Source organism: Copadichromis virginalis, linkage group LG2, assembly GCF_057382275.1.
Source record: "Copadichromis virginalis isolate Kocher_CV1m ecotype Utaka linkage group LG2, C_Virginalis_male_GT1.1, whole genome shotgun sequence".
Classification (NCBI taxonomy): domain Eukaryota; kingdom Metazoa; phylum Chordata; class Actinopteri; order Cichliformes; family Cichlidae; genus Copadichromis; species Copadichromis virginalis.
In genome coordinates, this window is record NC_140619.1 from 35,795,090 (window position 1) to 35,818,483 (window position 23,394).

Below are 23,394 nucleotides of genomic sequence, written 5' to 3' on the forward strand. Positions count from 1 at the left end.
ATAGCAGGCTGTAACTCTAAAACCACATCTCTTATGTGCAGCAGCCAAAGCAAGGCAACATTCCCTCATGGCACACCAGTTGGATGACTGAGTGAACTATTTCCCTGCCAAGGCAGGGCAGTGGGCTGGCGCTACATCCGCATAATCCTCATTGTGTATTTACAAACCACCTTCTGCCTTTTTTCTGTCTTTTATAACCTTGTCTAAGCTGGCCCCTGGTTCCCTGACGTCCTCCTGTGACTCTCTGATGTGACAACTGGGCTGAAACTCCGTAATTTGGAGTTAGAGATAAGGGCAGGGAAAGGATGTAACTCCTGGTTAGACAGTGATTGAACTGGCTCTGGAGGGTGACTGCACGGCAGAAACCTAAGACCCATTTATTTAAGTCTGGAACGATGGGCCTTCAATAACTGAGTGTAGGTGGACACGGTTATCAAATGCATATAGTAGAGCTTCGTGGAAAGCAAGAAGGAAAATAAAAGGATGCATAGATTACATGTTTCTAGTGTGAGTCCAATTTATGTGTAGTAAGTAGGCTAAACCTACAGGTACATAATTTCACTCAGGTAATTTAAAGGTTTTCTGGAGTTGAGGAGAAGGCAACAAAATTTTAAAAACTGTGATGAAAAAGGGGGAAATGGAAACAAAAAAGGAGATGAGAACAGATGCATTAAACTATTAACAAACTCCATGTCCATTCATCTTCTTTTTTTAACTACATTTAATTTGTGTATAATGGTTTAACGGCACCCACCTGGAGAATTAGCTCAGCCAGCTGTTCGTCTTGATGCACCCAACATTTGCATAACACCACACATTGGAAATGTGCATTCATTTGTCTTTTTTTTTTTTCACTATTTACCTGAAGAATTCAGTAGAATATGTACAAATCTGAATTTAGAAAGTTAAAATAATGGGCAAAAATGGAAGTTTAGAGACGTATTATGCAGAACTAGTTCAACGTGTCAACTGAGACAGGGTAGCGAGGTCACCAGCAGACCTCAGAACTCAGTGGACACTAGCCGAAAATTACTAAAGTATAACTGTGACATAAATATGTATCCAATTTTTTTTTTTCTAACAGAGCAAGCTATAAACAGAGCACTAATATATTGTCCAAAGACAATGTGACGACTGTAGTAGTCTATGGCCACCACTGCATAATAAATGGCCTGCATTTGTATAGCGCTTTACTCAGTCCCTAAGGACCCCAAAGTGCTTTACACTACATTCAGTCATTCACCCATTCACTCACACACATTCACACACTGGTGATGGCAGCTACATGGTAGCCACAGCTGCCCTGGGGCACACTGACAGTTGTCCGGCGAGGCTGCCTGACCACCACCAGTAGGCAAACACAGGGTTAGTATCTTGCCCAAGGATATTTGGCATGCAGCTAGGAGGCAGCCTGGGATCGAACCACCGACCTTCTGGTTAGTGGCTGACCTGCTCTGCCACCTGAGCTACAGCCACCCATATAATAACCTATAAAACATTCGTAAGTGTCAGTTTTCTATAATCACGGACAAATACTGCTGTCATCTATCAAATTAATGGTTGCACAAAGCTCTTGGTTTAGTAATCTAACTTTGGTGTGGCATGGCAGGCCATGAGCAATTTTACTAATTATTTAGTCACACGAGATTGAAATACGACAGAAACAGGGGACACGACACAAATGGTTGCCAACTAGTTGCATTCTTGTTATATTCCTGTAGAAAAGCAAGGTTGTTTAGTGCCTATGTCATTTTTCAGTTAAATCACTGCCCTGCAGCAACAACTTCAGTATCTATAGAAGAATTTCTGTTTTAAACCTATGAGGTACCGGCTGGACAGAAGGTTGTTAAATTGACAATGATTCAAACCTCTGGCCTACATGAAATCAACAATTCAGACAACCACTCTTGACAACTGGCAAAATAGTGCTACCTTTTGCAAAATACAGTGAAATATTCCAAGGCTTCTCCCTTCTTCTTTACAATTGTTACACTTTGGAAAGCTATTCAGTGTGCTGCATGGTTAATAACCCTGCTGTAGAGGGTTGCAAGCACCTAAAGCCTGTGCCAGCTGCCGTTGGGCAAGAGGCAATGTAACCCCTAGACAAAGTGCCAGTCCCTCCCAGAGCTACTGTAACACAAGGACACAGCCTAACCTGTAGGCTCACGCTCACATTTACGGCCAATTCAGAATTACCAGTTAACCTACCTACTATGCACCTCTGTACTGCAGGAAGAAGCCAGAGTACCCTGAAAAAACACAAGAAGAACATAGAAAGTCCACACAAAAAGGCCCAGTTAACCATCAGGCTTAAACCCAGAACCTTGTTGCTGTGACAGTGCATCACCATGGCACCCCGTCAAACTAGTCAATAGGATTAAATAAAAAAAAACAAATAAATAAATTATCAACCGCCTAAAGATATCTCCTGTACCCTCTGGCATCTCTGTTTGTGCGGTTGAGAGCAAGTGTGTGTGTTTATTGCACGCTTGGATGGAGAAAATGCCTCTTTACATGAGAAATGCACACATGACCGACTCCAGAAGTAACAAACAAGCATAAAAAACAATTCCAAAAACAAGACTACATAATCTCAAATGTCTGTGCTTCTCATGCCAGAAAAATTCAAAGGCAGCAGTAGTTTCATAGCATGCTTGATAGTTACCCAGCGGTGAAGACGTGATTGACGTGGCTGCAGGATCTGAGCCTCCCTGAAATCGAGCCAAGCCTTCCGTGGCTGCCCTGCTCTGGTGAAGAGGGAGGAGGGGGGGAGGCCTGGGTGTGGAGGAAGGACAGAAGCAGCAGCAGCAGCAATCTCCTCACACGGGTGAAACCTACAATACATGAGACAGGGTCAGAAACTGCTCCCCAGTGGACAGAAGGAGATTTGATAAGAAGCTGAAAAAAGACACATCATTTAACAGATGTCTTTTGGAGTTTAATCCTTTATTGACATTGGGCCAAATGCCAAAGATCCCGTCCCTCCCTCAGTCTAACCAGTCCCACCCCCCTCTCTTTTTTTTTTTTAAACAAGCCCAATGACATTCAGACCTGGGAGCAAAGCAGAAACAGCAAGGGTTTTAAAACATGTCAACACTGAACATAAAGCAAAGGTTGCACCCAACCGTTGAGCGAGATAGACAGAGCAAGGTGGTCGGATTGTAAGTCAGTAAACCTCTATGACTCCAGCGTGGTTGTTCGGTTGTTTATTATCGGCAGAGAGCACACTCGGGTCTGGAATATAGGACTACTGAGACACTGGGTGCTGGCCACTGGCAAGAAACAGGGAGCAAGGCGTTGCACACGGAATGCCAATAAGTATCCCCTCTCTTCCAAGAGATTTCATTTTCGACTCTGCCACAAAACTACCCTGCAAAGGAACTCTATCATGGCCTCAGGTTAGATAGGAGTGTTAACATTAACTGTAGTATTTTCTCTAATTCTGAGCCTCATATAGTGACTAGCAATAAACACCACATTAGTTTGCTTTACCCGTTTGACTGAGTACAGAGAGACATAGAAGCAGCTTCACCAAAAAAGAAAAAGAAAAAAAATAACAGGAACACATTTTGAGAAATTTTGTCAGCAAACAGGTTGCCTTAGAGGTGTGTCACACTTCCAATAAATCTAGCGAGGGTTCAGTGCAGAGGTTGGCAGAAGAAAGAGCGCACTCCCTAACAGTTCAAAACAGATATGAAAGTTTAATTCCAAGCTGGAAGCAAGCAGCAGGCAGAAAGGGAATGAGCTGAACTATTTTCAAAGAAGTAAGTGGCATTCATAATTCACATTATAGTTTTATATGAGGAAGCAGAATATTCCTTTAGACTGTTTCTGTGCCTGTAGTACATCTACAGCATTGATGGCTGCACTGTAGCCACTATGTGTTTGTGTAGGAAGGCGTGTTTGTTTATATTCGCTTGAGTGACGGAATATTTCATTGGTTTAATAGACTCAATATGCTAAATTTCTGCGCAGCATCCTGGAGGGTGTCAAAATGAAAGCTACATGAAATAAGTGCACCAACAACTGCTAGAGACAATGTGAGAGACAGTTTTCATTTTCCAATAAGACAGCCATAATCCAGCACAACGGCTACATCAGACTCTGAATCTCAATAAATTAACTATCTTTGTTTGCTAATAAAGAAATGCAATAACGTGGGGATATTAATACGATTAAACAGTGTCACGGATATCCATGTAGTTACAGCAGGACCAGCTAGACAGAATAAACACAGCGTGGAATAAATAAAATGTTCGATACATGCATCCATGTGTGCACAAATAAACCCTGACAATACAGCATTTAAAACTATACCGAGCTATTACCGCAGTATTCCTCTCCTCAACTGTGAAACTGTTAAATGTTAATGAAATGTAAAGACAACAGCAAAAAGAGAGAAAGGTTAATCAGATCTGAAAATGTCAAATATCTCGAACTACAGAGATATAAGATACACACAGACATCCACATATTATGCAGCTAAATCTACAAGGACATCTGCTTTTGCCACTGAGAAAAAGCCTGGATAACAACACCTGTGCCACTTTTAACTGAATAAAAAACGAAGCCATGAAACCATAACAGCATAAATGGCAAAAACAGACCCCTCACAACAAATAATCACTTTATGAATTAGAACATTAAACCATAAGAAATCACTGAGCCTTCTTAATACTGGAGATGGAAAACAGTGCTAATACTGCACATGATAGATTTTGTAAGCAGCATAAGTAAAAGTAAGTTTTATTTTGCTTCATCCTTCCTATATAAAAATACAAAAACAAAACCAAACAATGAAAATAGAGAAACTCCATATAAAGAAATGCAGGGTTTCAAGCTCAGTGGGTTGCCTGATTTAGTTGACCCTCTGCCAGACCTATGCCTTGAGGCAATTTTCACATGTTTTTGTGTATAATTTTTATTTATTTATTTTTACCATTGAGTGGTAAACACTGGCACATCACAGCAAGGAAAACAATCAGTCGGCTGGAGCTGGTAGAGTTTATCTGTTTTCTCCGGGTGCTTCAGTCCCCCCCCCCCCACAATCCAAAGGCATCCATATTAGTATCTTTTGTTTTTTCGTTAACCTTTCTGCTGCTCCCTTTATCACAAACAGACGCCACAGAAGGTAGCGCTGCATATTTGATTTGGCAGATGCCATTCTAGGGATCTTTTGCTGGTAAGGCAAATGTGTAAACCACCACACAATGGAGCCTGTGTTTCTTAGGTTAACTGGTGATTTTAAATTGCACATAGATATGAGTGTGGATGGTTGTCTCCCTCTCTGTATGCCCTACAATAGACAAGCGATGCATCCAGGATGAATGCCACCCTCCCAACAGCCTTAGTGGACACATAGATAAGGAACTTTTATCTAAAAACTTAATTTACCTAATGCACCTCATTAGACATCTTATTCTTGTTATTGGTAAATACGCTTGAAAAGCTAAACATAAAAAAAGCAAATGTCATGACTTAATACAATTACACCTCTTTAGCTGATAGCTTTTAGGGTAGGCTTGGTCATTCACCACAAGGTTTACCATGGTTCTGTGAGCTAATGCTGGTATGGCCTACAGCACTTTCTCTTCATGCTGGACATGGAAAATAAATTCCCTGATGCCATTCTCGCTTCTCACAGTGAGAGAGTAACTGTAAGGTAGTGACTGGAATAAGTCACAAGGTGTCGCTGTTGAGCTGCATATATGGTGTAAATGTTAGCAATTTTGGCCATTCGTCCTCTGCAGGACACCGTACTTTAGATTTCTTGTTCGCGCGGGCGCCATCTTGGGTCAGTGTTTGCTGTGATTTGCGAAGGTAAGCACTGCCAGTGGCGAACTGCATCAGTTTTGTGTTGTATTCATCGCCGAGACCGTGGAATGTTGTAGAAGGCACGGTTATTGTTACTTAATGTGTATTCTGTGTATATGTGTTGTTGTATTTTGCAATGTTGATAGTCACGGAGTGTTTGCTGTGATTTGCGAAGGGCCAGCAGCAGAGTTGGAGTGGTGTTTGCCCCTGCTTCCGAATAAACGGCGCGGTCCGAGCCACAAATTGAACACCTGTGTCCGACTGGTCTCTCTGCGGTGCACCCCAATCCAACACAATTTAACACAACGCAGAGTCCGGGGTGTAGGGAGGCCCCTGCACTGGTTGGGTTACATCTTTGGTGCCGTGACCCCGGATTTGTGGCACTTCGAGACCGAAGAGAAAGCAATGCCGACACCCCCCAGCTACGCAGCCATAGTAAGAGGTGTCGCCATCTGATGGGGTGCTGAACTAAGTATATAACTGCCTGTGCAGCTGTATTACTGGGACTTTCATCTCCCCAGGCATATCCTTTGAAAGTGAAATCTTGGGGTGGTTTCATTTGAGGGTTTCTGTCCCTGAAAAAAAAAAAAAAAAAAGACTCAGAGACTTGAATTGTAGAAAGAATGCTAAATGATGTTCCCTGTCTATAATGATAATCATTGAATACGGTTAAGTAATTGCTGCTGATTTGTGTCATTCACAACCTCTGTGCTGAAGATAGTTGTTTAACTACGCTCTGAGTTTAATGCTGTTTTTTTGTGAATTCTTTTTTTTCTGCGTTATAGAATGATAGTTGTCATACATCTGTGTTGTGTTCTATTTTACTAGAAATATATTGTACTTACTCACAGTTAAGCATACTACAAGTAGCCCACACACATTTTCTGGTGCAGCTAAATTAGAGATACAGGACAGTGAAAATGTTGAGAGACGTTGCAGACACTCCAAAGAGGGCACAGCCTCACCTTTTGAATGAAGGGGCTACAGCTAGCGCCAGTACAGTGGACCAACAGTCATCAGTGAAGTCGAAGCTGGTCACCCAGTTCCCCAGCTTCACTGGCCAGCGGTTACAGTATCACACCCCAATCAGGGACCTCACCGACTCTGGGCTGGGCACACAACAGACCCCACCACCAACCATGCTTTCACCCCAGACTGATCTTGGCGTGGCTCCAGCTCATGCCCCACCACTGCCACCCTATGGAGGCCAAATGCAGGTGCCCTCACACCTATCTGAAATTCGCCCAAGGTCAGTGCCAACCAACCAGACAAGCCAGTCCAACCACAGCCCTCTAACTACAGCCCCTCCAGTGTTTCGGCCAGATATACAGATAACTATGCCCCCTGCTTTTTCCCCTCAGGCCAGTGTCCATGGGCCCACTGCTACACCGGCACCCCATGTTGCCTCATATCCCAACTACCCAGCGGTGCACAGTACCCAGCATCCCACCCTGAACCAATCACTTAACACTCCTTACCCAACGATGACCGTTCCATTCAGCCCCCAAGCATACACCAGCCATCTGTATTCCACACCTGCCCCCCAAGCCGCCATGCCAAGCCCCCTAACAGTGCAGGGAGTGGGCATAATGAATAATCCCTCTGCAGCCGAGCAGACCCTTGAAAGTTCAAAGCATGGGCTGACGCCCCGTTTGCCCCACATGCCACTAGCTGCTGTCCACGACTCTCGAGCCCCCCTCCACTCATCTGCTATAAGCCCCAACACTGTCATGCCCCCTATCGTGAATATGACCCATGGAGGTTCTATAGCCCCACCCGGCACCCATGCCTCAATGCACGTACCAACCTCTGCTTTAGACCCCCAAGTTAGTGGACACCCTGGCATACCCCCCCAGCAGGTGCATACATCTTTAAGCGCTCCGGGCCGGGCTGCAGCCAACGCTAACCCCCCATTAGCTGCCTACGGTGGTTTTATACAGACTCATCAAGTGAAAAATGTCCAAGTCTTCACTGGCAGTGCTGACAGCAAGGTGCTTGTAGAGGACTGGATTCGTGACATGCAGTATCTTCTTGAGGCAATAGAGCTCCCCATTCACCTCCGCTTTTCCACGGTGGTGCGTCACCTAACTGGTGAAGCCCGAAAGCTGGTCCTGAATCTACCTCTCCATGACCAAACACCTGAAAGGGCATTCGAAGAACTGAGAGCAGAGTACGGCGACACACAGAGCTCCTCAGATCTACTAGCGGACTTCTATGAGCGTGTTCAGAGGTCTGGGGAGTCTGCCTGTTCATATGCTATAGCACTGGAGGCAACACTGCGAGCTGTGGAAGAAAACCAAAGAGGAGGCAAGCCTTTTCCTGACCGTGACAGTAAACTCACCCGGCAGTTCATACGGGGGATTAATGATGAGGATGTGTATGCGAGGATCTCGCCAATGAAGCCCCGGCTTTTGAGTTTCCGTGAGCTGCAGGCTGAGCTCCGAAATCTAGCAAAAGAAACAAAGAGATTCCAGCCTCAAAACAAATCAAAGAAAACTTATGCCCAGGTACAAGTGGCATCAGAGTGTAGTGTGAATGTGAAGGCAGAAAAGGCTAAACATCCCTCAGAGTGGTCAGAGCTAGCAGAGATGGTCAAGAAATTAGCACTGAGCCAGGAGGAGCAGATGGCCAAGTTGACCCACCTTGAATCGAGAATTTATGCTCCATCCTCTGCCACTCCACTGAGAGTCCGACCACCCCCTGGGGCTACAACCCCAATGTCAGTGGTCACATGCTACCGGTGTGGGAAGCAAGGACACATAGCCCGGGTTTGCAGAGCAGTGCTCCCGGGGCCTGAACAGACGTGGGCACACGATCCTCAGCCTGTGACCCCCATGGAGGGAAACACTTACTCAGCTCAGCCTTTAAACAGATAAAGCCCATGGTCGCCGGGGCAACCATGGGCGAGCAGCAAGTCCCCACACTGCAGGTGAACAAAGGTGACGGAGGGGAGAGCACTCCCCTAGTTGGTCCCAGGAACGAGGGGGAGGTGGAAGTCAACGGAATGAAGTGCAGGGCACTCATCGACTCTGGCTCCCAGATAACCAGTATTACGCACCAGTACTGGCGCAGCCACCCCACCCTCCATAAACAAAAACTGCAGCCTTCTAAGATACCCATAGAAGGTGCAGGGGGCCAGAGTGTCACCTACCATGGTGTGCTACGCATCAACCTAAAATTGTTGGGGAGAGAGTTTAAGGGTGTGCCTGCTTTTGTTGTCACTAACACAGAGTACCGCTCCTCTGTTCCTCTGCTTGTGGGAACTAATGTCCTCCGTGCCTCCAGAAGTCACCTCCAGGCAACCTACGGCCAGCAGTTCCTCCTCCAGGTCAAGGAGACTCATCCGGAGTGGCACGCCTCCCTGCTAGAGATTGAGAGCACTGACCAGTGTGATATGGATGACACAGTGGGCCCTGTTGTTTATACTGGTCGCAAGGTGCACATTCAAGCAGGGAAAGAGATGGATTTAATGTGCAAAATAAAAGCTGGACCACAAAGAAAGACTTATACAGCCCTAATTGAAGGCCACCCCTCCCTGCGGCTCAGCCAAGACATCCTGGTCGCCAGAGTTCTTGCTGATGTAAAGAAAGGATGTGCCCCGGTAAGAGTGATGAACCTCTCCCAGCATGCTATCACTATCAAGCCTCACACGCATCTGGCCAAGGCATCTCTGGTGGAAAGTATTGTGGACTTTTCAGACAGGGTGCGGGGCAGTCATCACATTAGCGGAGGCAGAGAAGCATGCCTGGGTATGGACCACGTTGTGGCAAGCCAGGAAGTGGATTTAAGTGGAGCAGATGTTGAAAACGAGCACCAGCGTTCCCTTCTTAAAGAGCTTGTGGAAAGGAACATGGGTGTGTTCTCACAGCACCCCCTGGATTATGGCCATACAAAGACTGTGCAACATGAAATCCCTCTGGTCGACCCTAAGCCATTTCGACTGCCTTACCGTAAGATCCCCCCATCACAGTGGCAGGACGTGAGAAGGTTACTGACAGAAATGGAGGCAACAGGAGTTATCAGGCCCAGCAAAAGTCCATATGCTTCACCTGTCGTGATCGTAACCAAGAAAGATGGATCACTAAGGCTGTGTATTGACTACAGGAAACTGAACTCCTGTAGCACGAGAGATGCTTTCCCTCTCCCCAGAATAGAAGAAGCCCTGGAGGCTCTAGGGCAGGCAAGATACTTCTCCACCCTTGACCTCACCTCTGGTTATTGGCAGGTGGAGGTGGCGGAGCATGACAAACACAAGACGGCATTCAGCACCCCTATGGGGCTGTTTGAAGCAAATCGTATGCCCTTTGGACTGCAGAATGCTCCCTCCACCTTTCAGAGACTCATGACCTGCTGCTTTGGCGACTTGAACTTCACCCACCTCCTAATCTATCTTGATGATCTCATCATATTCTCCAAAACCTTTGATGAGCATCTGGAAAGACTGCAGCTGGTGTTCGATCGGCTTCGGGAGCATGGCTTGAAGTTAAAGCCTTCTAAATGCCACCTAGTGAGAAAGGAGGTTCAGTATTTGGGTCACTTAGTGTCTGCTGAGGGGATCCGGACAGACCCAGAGAAGATCAGCAAGGTGAAAAACTGGGTGAGGCCCACAAATCGCAAAGAAGTGTTGCAATTCCTGGGATTCGCTGGATACTATAGGCGGTATGTAAGTGGGTACTCTACCCTAGCTGCTCCCCTGTACCGCCTAACTGCTGGTGACCCCAGAAAGAAAAGGAGAGGGGGAAAGAAAAGTCTGGCTACCGACCCACCCTTTTTGTGGACAGATGAATGCGAGGAGGCATTTAAGACCCTAAAAGAAAGGCTGACAAGCGCTCCAGTGCTGGGATATCCTGACTATAGCTTGCCCTTCGTTCTGCAGACGGACGCCTCAGGGGAGGGTCTGGGCGCCGTTCTAGCTCAGATCCAAGGTGGAGCTGAGAGGGTCATAGCCTTCGCCAGTAGAGGTTTGAGCCCAGCAGAGACAAGGTATCCTGCACACAAACTCGAGTTCCTTGCTCTTAAATGGGCGGTCACCGACAAATTCTACGACCACCTCTATGGGCGTAGATTCTCTGTCCAGACAGACAACAACCCTCTCAAGTATGTTATGTCATCAGCGAAGCTGGATGCCACAGGCCAGCGGTGGGTGTCTAGGCTGGCTGCTTTCGATTTCGATGTCCAGTATCGGAGGGGACAGAGCAACACAAACGCTGATGCCCTCTCTCGCATGTCTAGCCAGGATGTCATGCACATCCTACAGACATGCCCTCAGTGGGTGGGTGTCGACGAACAGGGGCATGGTGCGACACAGGCTACCCAGGATACTCAAAGCCTCACTGGCCATGGCACGCCTACAGGGGAGGAACTGGAACTCGGGCCACCCACATCCACTGAGCCTTACAGGGATGTGGGGATGGAATCCCTGCCCACCATGACCAAACAGGAGATCCGTGCAGGGCAGAAAAAAGACCTCGTTATTGGCCCTGTCTTGCACTATAAGAGTATGAACCAGAAGCCGAGCCGCAGTAAGCGAATGAGTGCCGAAGGACACGTGCGCCTTCTCTTAAAGGAGTGGAGAAGGTTAGCGGTAAGGGATGGCATCCTGTACCGCTGCGTCCAAGACAGCCAAAGGGGAGTAGTTGAGCAATTGGTGCTACCAGAGGATTTGCGTATATCAGTGAAGACTGCTCTCCACGATGACTCAGGCCACCTTGGTTTTGAGAGGACATTGCACATGATAAGGGAGAGGTTTTATTGGCCACGGATGTTCCAGGAAATCAAGGCTTGGTGCGAACAATGTGAGAGGTGCTGCCTTAGGAAAACTCCAACCGCAGGGGTCAGGGCCCCCCTGGTCAGTATCCACAGCAGTGCCCCCTTGGAGCTAGTTTGTGTGGATTTTTTGACTCTTGAGAAATCAAAAGGTGGTATCGAAAATGTCCTCGTGGTCACTGACCATTTCTCACGCTATGCGCAAGCATACCCCACTAAAGACCAAAAAGCCAGCACAGTGGCTAGGGTGCTGTATAGAAACTTTTTCTGTCGGTTTGGCTTCCCAGCAAAACTGCATGCAGACCAAGGGCGCAATTTTGAAAGTGCTGTGGTGAAGGAGCTGTGTAAATGCACCGGCATCACTAAGACCCACACCACGCCCTATCACCCACAGGGCAACGGGACAACTGAACGGTTTAACCGCACCCTCATGAACATGCTGGGGACGCTAGAACCTCACCTGAAACCCCGGTGGCACGAATATGTGGATGCAATGACACACGCCTACAACTGCACCCGCCATGATTCGACAGGGTACACACCATACTACCTGATGTTTGGCAGGCATCCACGGCTCCCTGTCGACTTGGTCTTTGGGCTGTCAACCACTAATGGGTCGGGGGGATATAGCGATTATGTCCAGACCCTGCATGACTGCTTGTCACAGGCTTACGCACAGGCTAATCAGGCCTCTCGCCAGGCTAAGGGTCACCAGAAAAGATACTATGACCGACAAGCAAAGAGTCAAAGCTTCAGCCCGGGTGACAGAGTCCTGGTTAAAGTGTGTCATGTGGAGGGGCGACGCAAACTAGGAGACAAGTGGGAGTCACGTCCATACATTGTGGTGAAGAAACAGCCAGACATGCCGGTGTATGTGGTGCGATCGGAAAATGGTGATACAGAGAGAGTGGTCCACCGGAACCTACTCACGCAGTGTATGTTTCTTCCCGTGGAGCAGGTGGGAGAGGAGGCAAGAGAGGAAATGGAGCTTGACGTGGAGGAGGTTCATGGAGGAGGGATTGAGGACAGTGGAGAGCAGGCTGGTGAAGTAATCAGACAGGATGAAGAGTCGGACATGATCGAGGACGGGGAGACTGATAGCCTGGAAGGAGGTGTGGAGGGAATTTCACCTGAAGCAGCAAATGGATCACTTGCCCCCACAGGACCGGAGGAAAGGGACCCAGGGGCAGCACAAGAGAGTGAAGATTGGAGGGGGAATGAGACTGCCAGGGTCACCCACTCACCTCCCAGACCAAGAGAACCAAGGAGGAACTTGCCGAGGAGTCGGCATCCCCCAAAGAGACTGACTTATGGGTTGAGAGTTAACGAACCAGGGGAGGATCAGGAGAAGATAGAAAGGGGATGGAAGCTGTGGCAGAGGGCCAAAGCAAGAAGGGCTGCAGGAAATACATAGGATACACACATAGACATTTTCACATTACACTGCACATCTTCCACCACCATTATTCTTGTGTACATAGTGAGACTGTTCTGTTTTATTTTGTTTTGTTTGATGACTGGGACGCCATCACTTAAAGGAGAGGCGGATGTAAGGTAGTGACTGGAATAAGTCACAAGGTGTCGCTGTTGAGCTGCATATATGGTGTAAATGTTAGCAATTTTGGCCATTCGTCCTCTGCAGGACACCGTACTTTAGATTTCTTGTTCGCGCGGGCGCCATCTTGGGTCAGTGTTTGCTGTGATTTGCGAAGGTAAGCACTGCCAGTGGCGAACTGCATCAGTTTTGTGTTGTATTCATCGCCGAGACCGTGGAATGTTGTAGAAGGCACGGTTATTGTTACTTAATGTGTATTCTGTGTATATGTGTTGTTGTATTTTGCAATGTTGATAGTCACGGAGTGTTTGCTGTGATTTGCGAAGGGCCAGCAGCAGAGTTGGAGTGGTGTTTGCCCCTGCTTCCGAATAAACGGCGCGGTCCGAGCCACAAATTGAACACCTGTGTCCGACTGGTCTCTCTGCGGTGCACCCCAATCCAACACAATTTAACACAACGCAGAGTCCGGGGTGTAGGGAGGCCCCTGCACTGGTTGGGTTACATAACCATAGTAGGCATTGTGCTGTGCAGAAGTGCCACTTTGACCCAGTGTTCTTTAAAATAAAAATATAAATAAGCATTTATATATTTTTTTAAACTGAGCTAACCTTTGTTGCTAAGCAAATACAGCCACCATGCTGTTACAAAAGCACTCTGGAAGGTCGACACTATCAGCTACCCGTCACCGCAGTGTTGGAAAATTAGCAAAAGAAAATACTGTCATTGCCTTTTGTTTCAACGTTCACCATGTTTGAATCACTATGTTTGATCATGTCCAGGTCAACCAATAATACATTTCGTGTTCATCCATGTGTTACTTTAAATTACCATCTGATTTTTCAACCAGCCACTTAATTTAACACAGCTGGTGACCAAATAATAGGGTATTTTTCTTAGAGTATGGAATGGAAACAGTATCAACTAGAGCTGGGCGATATGAGATTTTTTCATATCACGATATGTTTTTTTCCATTTCAGGCGATAACGATATCTATCACGATATAAGCCAAATAACTATATTTGTAAGATTTAAATGTGCCGTTACTCACAAGTAAAATGTGAAATAATCAGCAGCTTGTTTTTATTTAAATATTTATTTCCCATAATAAGTTCAACAGGGTAGATGTACTTAAGGAACATGAGACTTTTTCAGATAAATAAAGGCAAATATTGCAAACTACACAAAAGGCAGCCGCTAAAGCGTTTAAGTTTCAAAATAGGACAAACGAAACAGACTACTAAATTGTCAATTCCACTTAGAAACAAAATATTAATTCTAAAAATAAATCTTAGTTTGTTTTACAGAAGAACAGACAAAACTGACTAACTTTTGTCAATATCAAATAAACTGAGAACTAAAAGGAAATTCTCAATCTCTCCTTGTTGTATAGCTGAGCTTTTCAAACAGTTTTAACAGTTACTTTAGTCTGACAAAAGCCGAATGACGAATTAGCGCTTCCAGTCAGAGACTGAGGCTACGTCCACACGTACACGGGTATTTTTGAAAACGGAGATTTTCCGTTTTCGTTTTAAAAAATAATCTCGTCCACACATAAAGGCAGAAATGAAGGAAAACGCTGTTATGAACATGCCAAAGCAGCAGGTGGCGCTAGATTCCTAACCGTGCCTAAATGTTGGCCAATCAGAAGTCTAGAAGCCTCGGTGGGAAAAAGTAAACAAAGCTGGGGCATAGAAGCAGAACCGAGTCGTATGTGTGGAGGGACAGTAACTGTGTGTATATGTAAGCATTTAAACACTGCAGAGAGTAGAATTAACAGTAACAGTATTGTAGAAATTCATTTCACCAAAACAATAACGTGGCGCACAGTGTGACGCATGCACCAGTTTATTGTATTTCCAGACTTGCTTTCGGCACAATTTACAGTGCACGCTACTCTATTTTTGTCAGACTTGAAATAGCCGAAATACCTTCACCCTACGGAACTTCTATGGCTCTTCCGTTCGACAATCTCTCCGGCATTGGAACCATCATCTGTTTTCTCTTCGGTCACGCTCGGTTGATTTTTCTAGTCGGCACACTCATTTCCTCCATTACGAGCTGGCTCCATTACCCGCTGGCTGCTTCCCAAACAAACACACGTGCGGCTTGGCACTTGTGCTGTACGTAACAAGTCATGCGACGTGACGCTGCGGCTGTGATTGGTTCGGCTCTGCGCTACTTAATTTGGATTGGCTGACCTTTTTTTTTTTTTTTTTTTTGAGGACAAGAGCGGCGAGGTCTATCGCGATAGCTTAATTTCTCTATCGAGTAAAAGTTATATCGCGATACATATCGTTATCGTTCTATCGCCCAGCTCTAGTATCAACTATATATAATCTGTAAAATATTTAATAGGACTCGGACAAGAACTAGGGCAGCAGATCATAACCCAGATCACAGCCTTTAGAGATCTTTTTTTTAATCTATTGCTGTAACTAGACAGCTATTTACGATTGTGGATAAAAACCCCATGTGGCTGACTAACCCTTTCATTCATAAAATGCGTGTCCTACAAACCCAATAAGAAGGCTGCTGGAAAGATATCGTGTACAAATTTAGACAGCAAAAGATATTTGCAGTATATGTATGTATTTATTCATGTATTTTTTGATAGACTTTTTCATCACCATGACCTGTATGTAATTACTAGCTTTCTCTCAACAGCACTTTGGTGCCAGCAGCTGCATACTTTAAAAATATATTTTTTTAATTTTTCCAGTCAATTGAGTCAATTTTCAAAGGGAACCTCTGCATATCTCTTTATTTCTTGCATATGCATGTGCTAATCTTTTTAGCAGGTTTGGACATTAACTTTATTTATTTTTAAAAAGAGTCAAGAGTGGTATGTAAATAAGATCATTCGATGCATAAACAACAGAGAAATTTATGTGGAGCGACCTGAGAAACAGTCCTGAAGCACCTGCCATTTTCATAGTAGAACAGTCCTGAGTCCTTTTTGAGCTATTGAGAGCAAACGCTTGGCTTGGGGCAGAAAGACTGTACACAGCTTTTTCAGCCCACAGCAAAGTCCAGTATCCAATCATGAAAATACGGCAGCTTTTTCACTTGGCAGAGGTGGGTAAGTTGGTTTAGCAATAAAAACAAAATGTGAAAAAGTGCAATGGAAACAGACATTGAAAATTAATGTGGACATACATGAAGCATATGATTTATCTGTCACTCACACTCCCACTTCACTGGAAAAACACTGGCAGACAAAAACATCAGATCTGTGCAGCATACTGAGAAAACTGCAGACTTCCCAAAACTGTTAGACTTCTTCTTTAGCGCCCCAGTTCTTAACATTTGCAGAAACAGAGATGTGTGGAATCATGATTGCATTTGAATTTGACTTTTTCAAACTTATTTAAAAACAAAAAATGTGATAAAAACCTCAAAATCAACAATGACACTTAAAACAGTAGAACAGACCGATATAAAAGCATTCATAGATTTAGCAGCTACTTTGTTACAGGTACACTTTGTTAGTATCAAGTTGGACCCACTTTTGTCTTCAAACTGGAAAACACTCTGGTCCATATTGATAATGATAACATCCCACATATGCTACACATCCATGATGTGAATCTCCCATTTTGACACATCCAAATGTACTCTGTTGGATTGAAATCTGGTGCCTGTGGAGGCCATGTGAGTAGTGAACGTACTGTCATGTTAAAGAAACAAGATTATTTGAACTTGAATCGGCACTATATAAATAAAATTGAATTAAATCGACATGGTTAGAAACAATATTCATGTATTTGACAAGTGTAGTGCTCCTTTCTGTAACTTTACTTGTGTTTTATTTCTGTTTTGAGAGAGCTATGTCGCAAAAATGCCCAGAAGACCACACGCCTACTACAACTAACTCTTCAATTTCTCCTCAGATTCCAATAGTTGGGCTCCCAGTGGACAAATAAACATTGATTTATTTTATCAATTACTTCATTGTTGGCGAGACATGTTCTGCTATTGGAAATCCAGAAAATTCAGTGGCTCAGAGATGTTCTGTCTTTTTTAAAAAACGGAAAAGATTACACATACAGTTAAAAGTAGCATGAAGAGGTTCTTTGCAAAATGGCAACCTGCCCTATCTTATAATTCCATAAAGCATCTTATCTTTGGTGGGTAGAACACTTAGTTCTCTTATAGAACCATAGAGGGGCTTAAAGTTACACTGTTAAGCTTTATAATAATGTTAGCCATCATTGTGTTTGTTTGCTAAGATAAACCGTCTGGCATTAACGACCACGCCACATTCAAGGTCTCTTTAAATCACCTTTTCTTCCCCATTCTGATGCTCAGTTTGAACTTCAAGTTTTCATGACCATGTCTACTTGCTGCCACGTGATTGGTTGATGAGAATTCCATGTTAATGAGCAGCTGAATAGGTACACCTAACAAACTGTCCTGTATGTCTGTGAAGGTTCTCAGTCATCCAGGTCATTGTAGTCAAAGGAGCTTGGAAAGAAAAGCGTCTGGACTTCTTTAAGTTGCTTGAAGACGTTTCACCTCTCATCCGAGAAGCTTCTTCAGTTCTAAGGTCAAATGGTGGGGAGTCCCAGATTTAAACCTAGTGGGAGTTTCCCCCACAGAGGGACAAAAGGACCTCCTGATGATCCTCTAATCGCCTGAGCCAAGGTGTGAAACTGGGTGTGGGTCCCAATCAGCCAGGGTTTCGGGTGAGCTCTTTGTGAAACCTGGCCCCACCTTTCGCATGCCAGCTCCTTTGAAAACTGTCCTGTAAGCAGTGTTGGTCAAGTTACTTGAAAAAAGTAATCAGTAACTAATTACCGATTACTCCCCCAAAAAAGTAATCCTGTTACTTTACTGATTACTTATTTTCAAAAGTAATTAATTACTTAGTTACTTAGTTACTTTTTAAAAACACGATTTACAACCTGAATAGGTGATAAAGCGATAGATCTTTCAGCCCAATTCTACTTTTTCTGCATAATCCATCATACAAAATGTAATCAAATGGAAAAGTCTCTTTTTAAATCTTGTTTTATCAGTTTTAACCTTTTAACTTTATGCATCAAGCAAAAATGTAATTATATGCAACATTCTCTGACTGGAAGAAATTTGTTTAACATTTAAACCTATTTTCTGCACATTCCAGCACATAAAATATATATATATTTTTTGTGTTTACACTCAGTCTTTCAAATAGATGCAAGTAAAACACAGCAGAAAATAAATAACATCAAAGGACTAGCAGTCCTGTTGCTCTATTTTCACCTGTAAAGCAGGAGTGGCGTAGGCGGAGGTTTGCCCTGGTGCAGGTGTGCCGCGGCGGTCAGTGGAAGAATCCGCGAGTTTCTCTGTGAGTTTCCCATTACGTCGTTGCGCACTCAGTGCTTGCTTGGAAGTTTAGGGGTTTTTTTCGCTGTAAAAAGAAGTTTTCTTCCCACGCACAACGGACACTAATGTTTTTGTCACTTTTTATGGAATCAAACTCAAAGTAAGGTCAGTACTTCCACGCTTTAAACGCTGCACGCTCATACTCTCTCCCACAATCGATATAGGATCCACTGTTGATCTGCACACAGCTGTTGTCACGAACGTTGCACTTGCTAACGTCACTGTCATGACACATTCTCGCAAAAAAATCACAGTTTTAGTAACGCAGTAACGCAGCGTTCCTACGGGAAAGTAGCGGTAATCTAATTACCGTTTTTGCAACAGTAATCCCTTACTTTACTCGTTACCTGAAAAAAGTAATCAGATTACTGCCCATCTCTGCCTGTAAGTGTATGTTTCCTGTACTCCAGATATTTTTTGCGTCATGAAAGTGGTCGAGCCAAATCTTGTGTCAATGACGGATACGTACTGACAGCGAGCTAGATAAACAGACAGCCAGACAGAGTGATGGTTAGACCTTAAGTGCAGCTCTGTCACTCATTCACAGAAGTACAGCGCTGACACTAACACGATGTGTTACTGAATACTAACATTCCCTTTCTGTTTCTTCTTCACTTCCCCTGTGGCCACCCCACTGACCCTCAGCGTTTAGCCGCCTCAAACAACAACATTTCAAAGGGGATTCAGTGCGTTCAGGCCTTCGAGTTGTCAAAGCGTCTCACTCTTCAAGGTGGGTAAGGGGCACTCACTGCCTTGGGCCATTTTCACACATGCTCCTGCCAGCTTGCCCTTACCAATATAGGGGCATGAGTGTTTAGTAGTGTAGCTTCAGTGGCTGCTTGTCAATATAAATAGGACAGTGAAGTGGAATTCAACCTTAGAATTTGACACAGTTTACGATCTACAGTTTTATTCACCCATTCATCATGCTAGTTGGACAACGAGGGATTTTTGATTGGAAATAATTGTGCACCCTTCAAATGTTGCATTCATGTTTGAGAGAGATGAACGTAAATGTTGAGATGTCCACATGGATGGAACTAATTATATCAAACTTAATTAAAATCTGTTTTTTTTGGTCACCAGCAATAACACAGTGCCTTTCAACAAGGAGAATGGGATGTTTATACATGTAAACACGGTACAGCATAATACAGGGGGGGGAGAAAGAAAGAAGAAAGATAAAACCTTTCTTTTATGAAGTATTGGGCCGGTGGACAAAAATACAGGAATATTGAACTACAAAATGTAGAATCAGAGGAAAAACTGAATGACAGATGAATAAGCCGGATATCCTTTATGCTGAGACAGAGAGTAAGACAGATAAACACTGAAAACACTCAACAAGACATCCCAAGAGCACAGCAGGAGTTTTAGTCCAATATTTCCCATCAAGTGGGTGGAATGAGATATGAAAAGCTGGGAGGACTGACTGTCATTCACACTCATTTACAAGCATGTCAGTATTCCCATAGCATGTCCCTGCAGTCAGAATTTGGAGGGAAAAAAGATATCCTTACCAATATATAGATCAAAAGGGTCACTTTCACACACACCATAGTGCAGAATTTCTCTAAACACTGATCAGAGGAGCTATATGCAAGTATGCAAATGTCTGACTCAGTCAAATCAGATATTAAACAGTCTTCACCCTTCCAATTCCCAGCAACAAAGTCTGTGTGAGCATGGTGAATGTAATTTTCTGCTGAATTCAAAGCGAGCCAGTGCATGTTATGAGTTCTTACACCTGCAAACCTACAAGTGGAGTATTTCTAGCAGTGAGAACCTGTCTGAGGAGCACAATCTTACGTTGGGTACTGCATGTGAGGAAGGGTAACTGGGACAATGTCCTCACCAGATTCTCCTGAAATTGCCTGAAGTTCATGTGTGAAAATGGTAACGTAATCTCTGCATACTTACTAGTCTAGAGCTATGTTGTATTACAGTTACACTGCACACAGACCAGCCAAAAACAATAAAAACGGAGCCACTTAGCTGACCTCCAAGTCTACTGTATTGTAATGACTGTAGCTTCACTATAATGTATAGTTAAGATAACATTATTGCCAACTAACTTTTTTTCTGCTGAGCTAAACTTAATAGTGCCAGCAGTGCAGGTTTGTCTTCTGGATCATGGCTTGAAAACATTATCGTTTTTCCAAAGCTTTTTTTTTCCAGTTTAAGTGAACTACATTTATTGAACTGCAGTTAACTGTATTCATCCCTAGCAGGGCAGTTAAATAGTTTCTTTTAGAGTATTGAGAACTGCTGTGCAATCCTCTCCTTCGACTTGATAAAAAGAGTAAATAAAGCAGAGTACAAAAACCCAAAACTACAACAACTGCAACGAACTTATAAGCAATAAGAATAGAAAGATGCACTAAAATAGCCATCAAAGCAGTCTTGTGGTCTTTTTTCTTGATCTGGCCCTTTTTGTTTCAGTCAAGGAAAGTTTTATGGCTCTTCTAAGTAATTCCATTAAAAAAAGATGTTTCCAACTTGCTGGCACCATAAAGAAGGTCCATAAAGATTATTTTTTTATTTCTGTGCTGGCCAGTCAAGGTTTTCAGCACCAGTTCAATACCTGAACCATCCAGAATCAGTGTCGGGCCAATGCTTTTGAATTTGAAGGGGAACAAATCCTTCCATCTGTGGCTGCAGTTATAGCAGAATCTTACTGCCCATAGGTCTGGAAATAGATGTTCAACATTCACTCAGTGTGTGCATGTGTAATCAGATACTTGTGGCTATACAATCAAGTGGCTGCACATGACATTTCCTGCAGTCCCATTTTAGTTTAGTTGCGAGTAAAATTGTGAGCATAGTAAACACCTGTGTCTGCAGTGTGCTTAAGTAGAGCTCCCAGAATTGTGCTCTTTTGTTTCCATGTGGCACCGAAGTGTGAAAATTACCTCTCCAGCTTCAACTTCAATCAATTTCTGTAGTTGCCAAGTTGTCAGTCTTGCCAGGCAACAGAAATGCAGAACAATAAGAGAAAGCAAAACCCCACTGCATGTGGCTGGATCCGCCTACGCAATCAGCCTTTCACAACACAACCACAACACCTGAAATTTTCACATTTCAAACAGACATGATGTAGCACTTTATTGACATGTACGGGATTTCTTTAAAGAGATCACCTCTGCCCGTTCTTACTCGTCTTTAACAGAGCTTTAAAAGTGGAATACAGGTGGAATAAATACAGTATCTGCCCACCCCAGAGCAACAGCTTGGTGCCCAGTAGAGGAAGCACAAACACAAAGAGAGGCCATCTATGAGTGTGTCCTCTCCATTTCTGTGCCCTTGCTACCACCTCACTCTCACTTTGCTCACACTCCATTATTCATGCTCAAGAATGACCAAGACTTGGCTAAAGGTAAAGGCAAGAAAGTCTCAGAGTTTCTTAATTCTGCTGGAGCCGCATACTTTAGTGTAAGTGCTGCAGGGGCTTGTCCCCGAGGTACATAAGCTGATGAATAATGGCAGTATGGTGCACACACTTCAGCATGGCTGGCTGCGGCATAAATCAGAATCATAACCCTTAGAGTGTCGGGTTGTGCTTAACACACTGAGCCGCTGGATCCCCAGCAGAAAGTTTATTCCAGCTGTGATACAGTTACTCAAGCATACCGTGATTGCAGCGCTGCAGTCAGTCATCTTAAAATGCAAAACTATGTTCTATGTAGTGCCAGAAAAATATTTCTATGGAATGCAAAACTGCACAAGACAACATATGCGGAAACTGTAAGCATCATAGACTGTATATAAACAACAGACATGACCATTTGAAGTCCTTACCATCTTGGGTTTTTGAAACCAGACCCTACAAATGAGAAACCAGGAGACGCTGCATGATCACACAGCACCAAAATCAACCATAATGTAGCCACACCCTTAAAGGTCATCAGTCAAGTGAGCTGTAGAGTCGTGCCATGCTTACCTTGAGAAAGACTGCACGTTTATAGCACTTCCACAATGGCTTTACCTTTCAGCCTCAGAGGCAATGGCCATCTTTTATATAAAGACAACAGTGACGACAAAGAGGCAGCAGGACTGAATGTGTGTTTCCAACCATCTGCAGCTCCAGTAAGCTGGCGGTCCTGCTGTGCTTCAATAGGTTTTCCTTGGTAATAAGTTCTCGTTTTAATCTGTTTCTCATTTAACAATAAAAAAAAGTCTGTTCGTAACAGCATAGCTTTTTAATATGGCAAACAGGCACACTGCTGTGTTTGATTAGTGTTATTTTAAAAATGCAATTATCATAAACTTAGTATCTGAAAATTAATATGTGATGAAGAGCTAATTCAGTAAAAAAATATGAGAAAACCGCAGAATTATACCTCAATTTTGGGGCAAAGATCTATTAAGCAAAGATTTAAGTATTGCAACAACACCAATCATGGATAAATTATTCTGTGTTATGAACTAGCATGTAGCATCTAGAGGTTGGTTGTGCAGTACAGCTTGTAGTAATATTTCACATGTGCAGTTATTACTTCAGTTGTCGCCTCTTTTCAGCAAACCTTTGGGAATATGTTGACCGGGCCCTGGCTCCACTGCAAAACTACACTTTGAATGATTTCAGTTTCCGAATGGGAGGGCATTATACAGTACCCATGTATCCAGTCAGATGTGAAATTTGTGCCCCTGAGTTTCTAGTGAATGGGGCTCTCTTGAGGGCTAAGTGTTGAGATTACTTGCACGCCATCTTCTCTGGTAATGAACCCTGTCGCGGTACCAAGATGTAGCTGAAGGGGCACAGCGGCCATAACAAGCTCCCTCATGGTGACTGCCCATCTTAAATAACTTTTTTTTCCTGCACTTGGGAGACACAACCACAAAACTTTACAGCTACTTATGAATAATTATGATGATACCTTATGTTGTAGCA

General features: G+C 44.0%; 1 protein-coding gene across 3 annotated transcripts in view; it reads right to left on the reverse strand.

The window, feature by feature from the left end:
- drp2 (dystrophin related protein 2) overlaps positions 1-23,394 on the reverse strand; it is a 188,390-nt gene that overhangs the window by 119,209 nt on the left and 45,787 nt on the right. For all 3 annotated transcript variants that reach the window (XM_085432965.1, XM_085432959.1, XM_085432971.1), the window contains exon 2: positions 2,666-2,834. The gene's annotated coding sequence lies outside the window, so the exon portion shown is untranslated. The remainder of the gene's footprint in view (positions 1-2,665; positions 2,835-23,394) is intronic.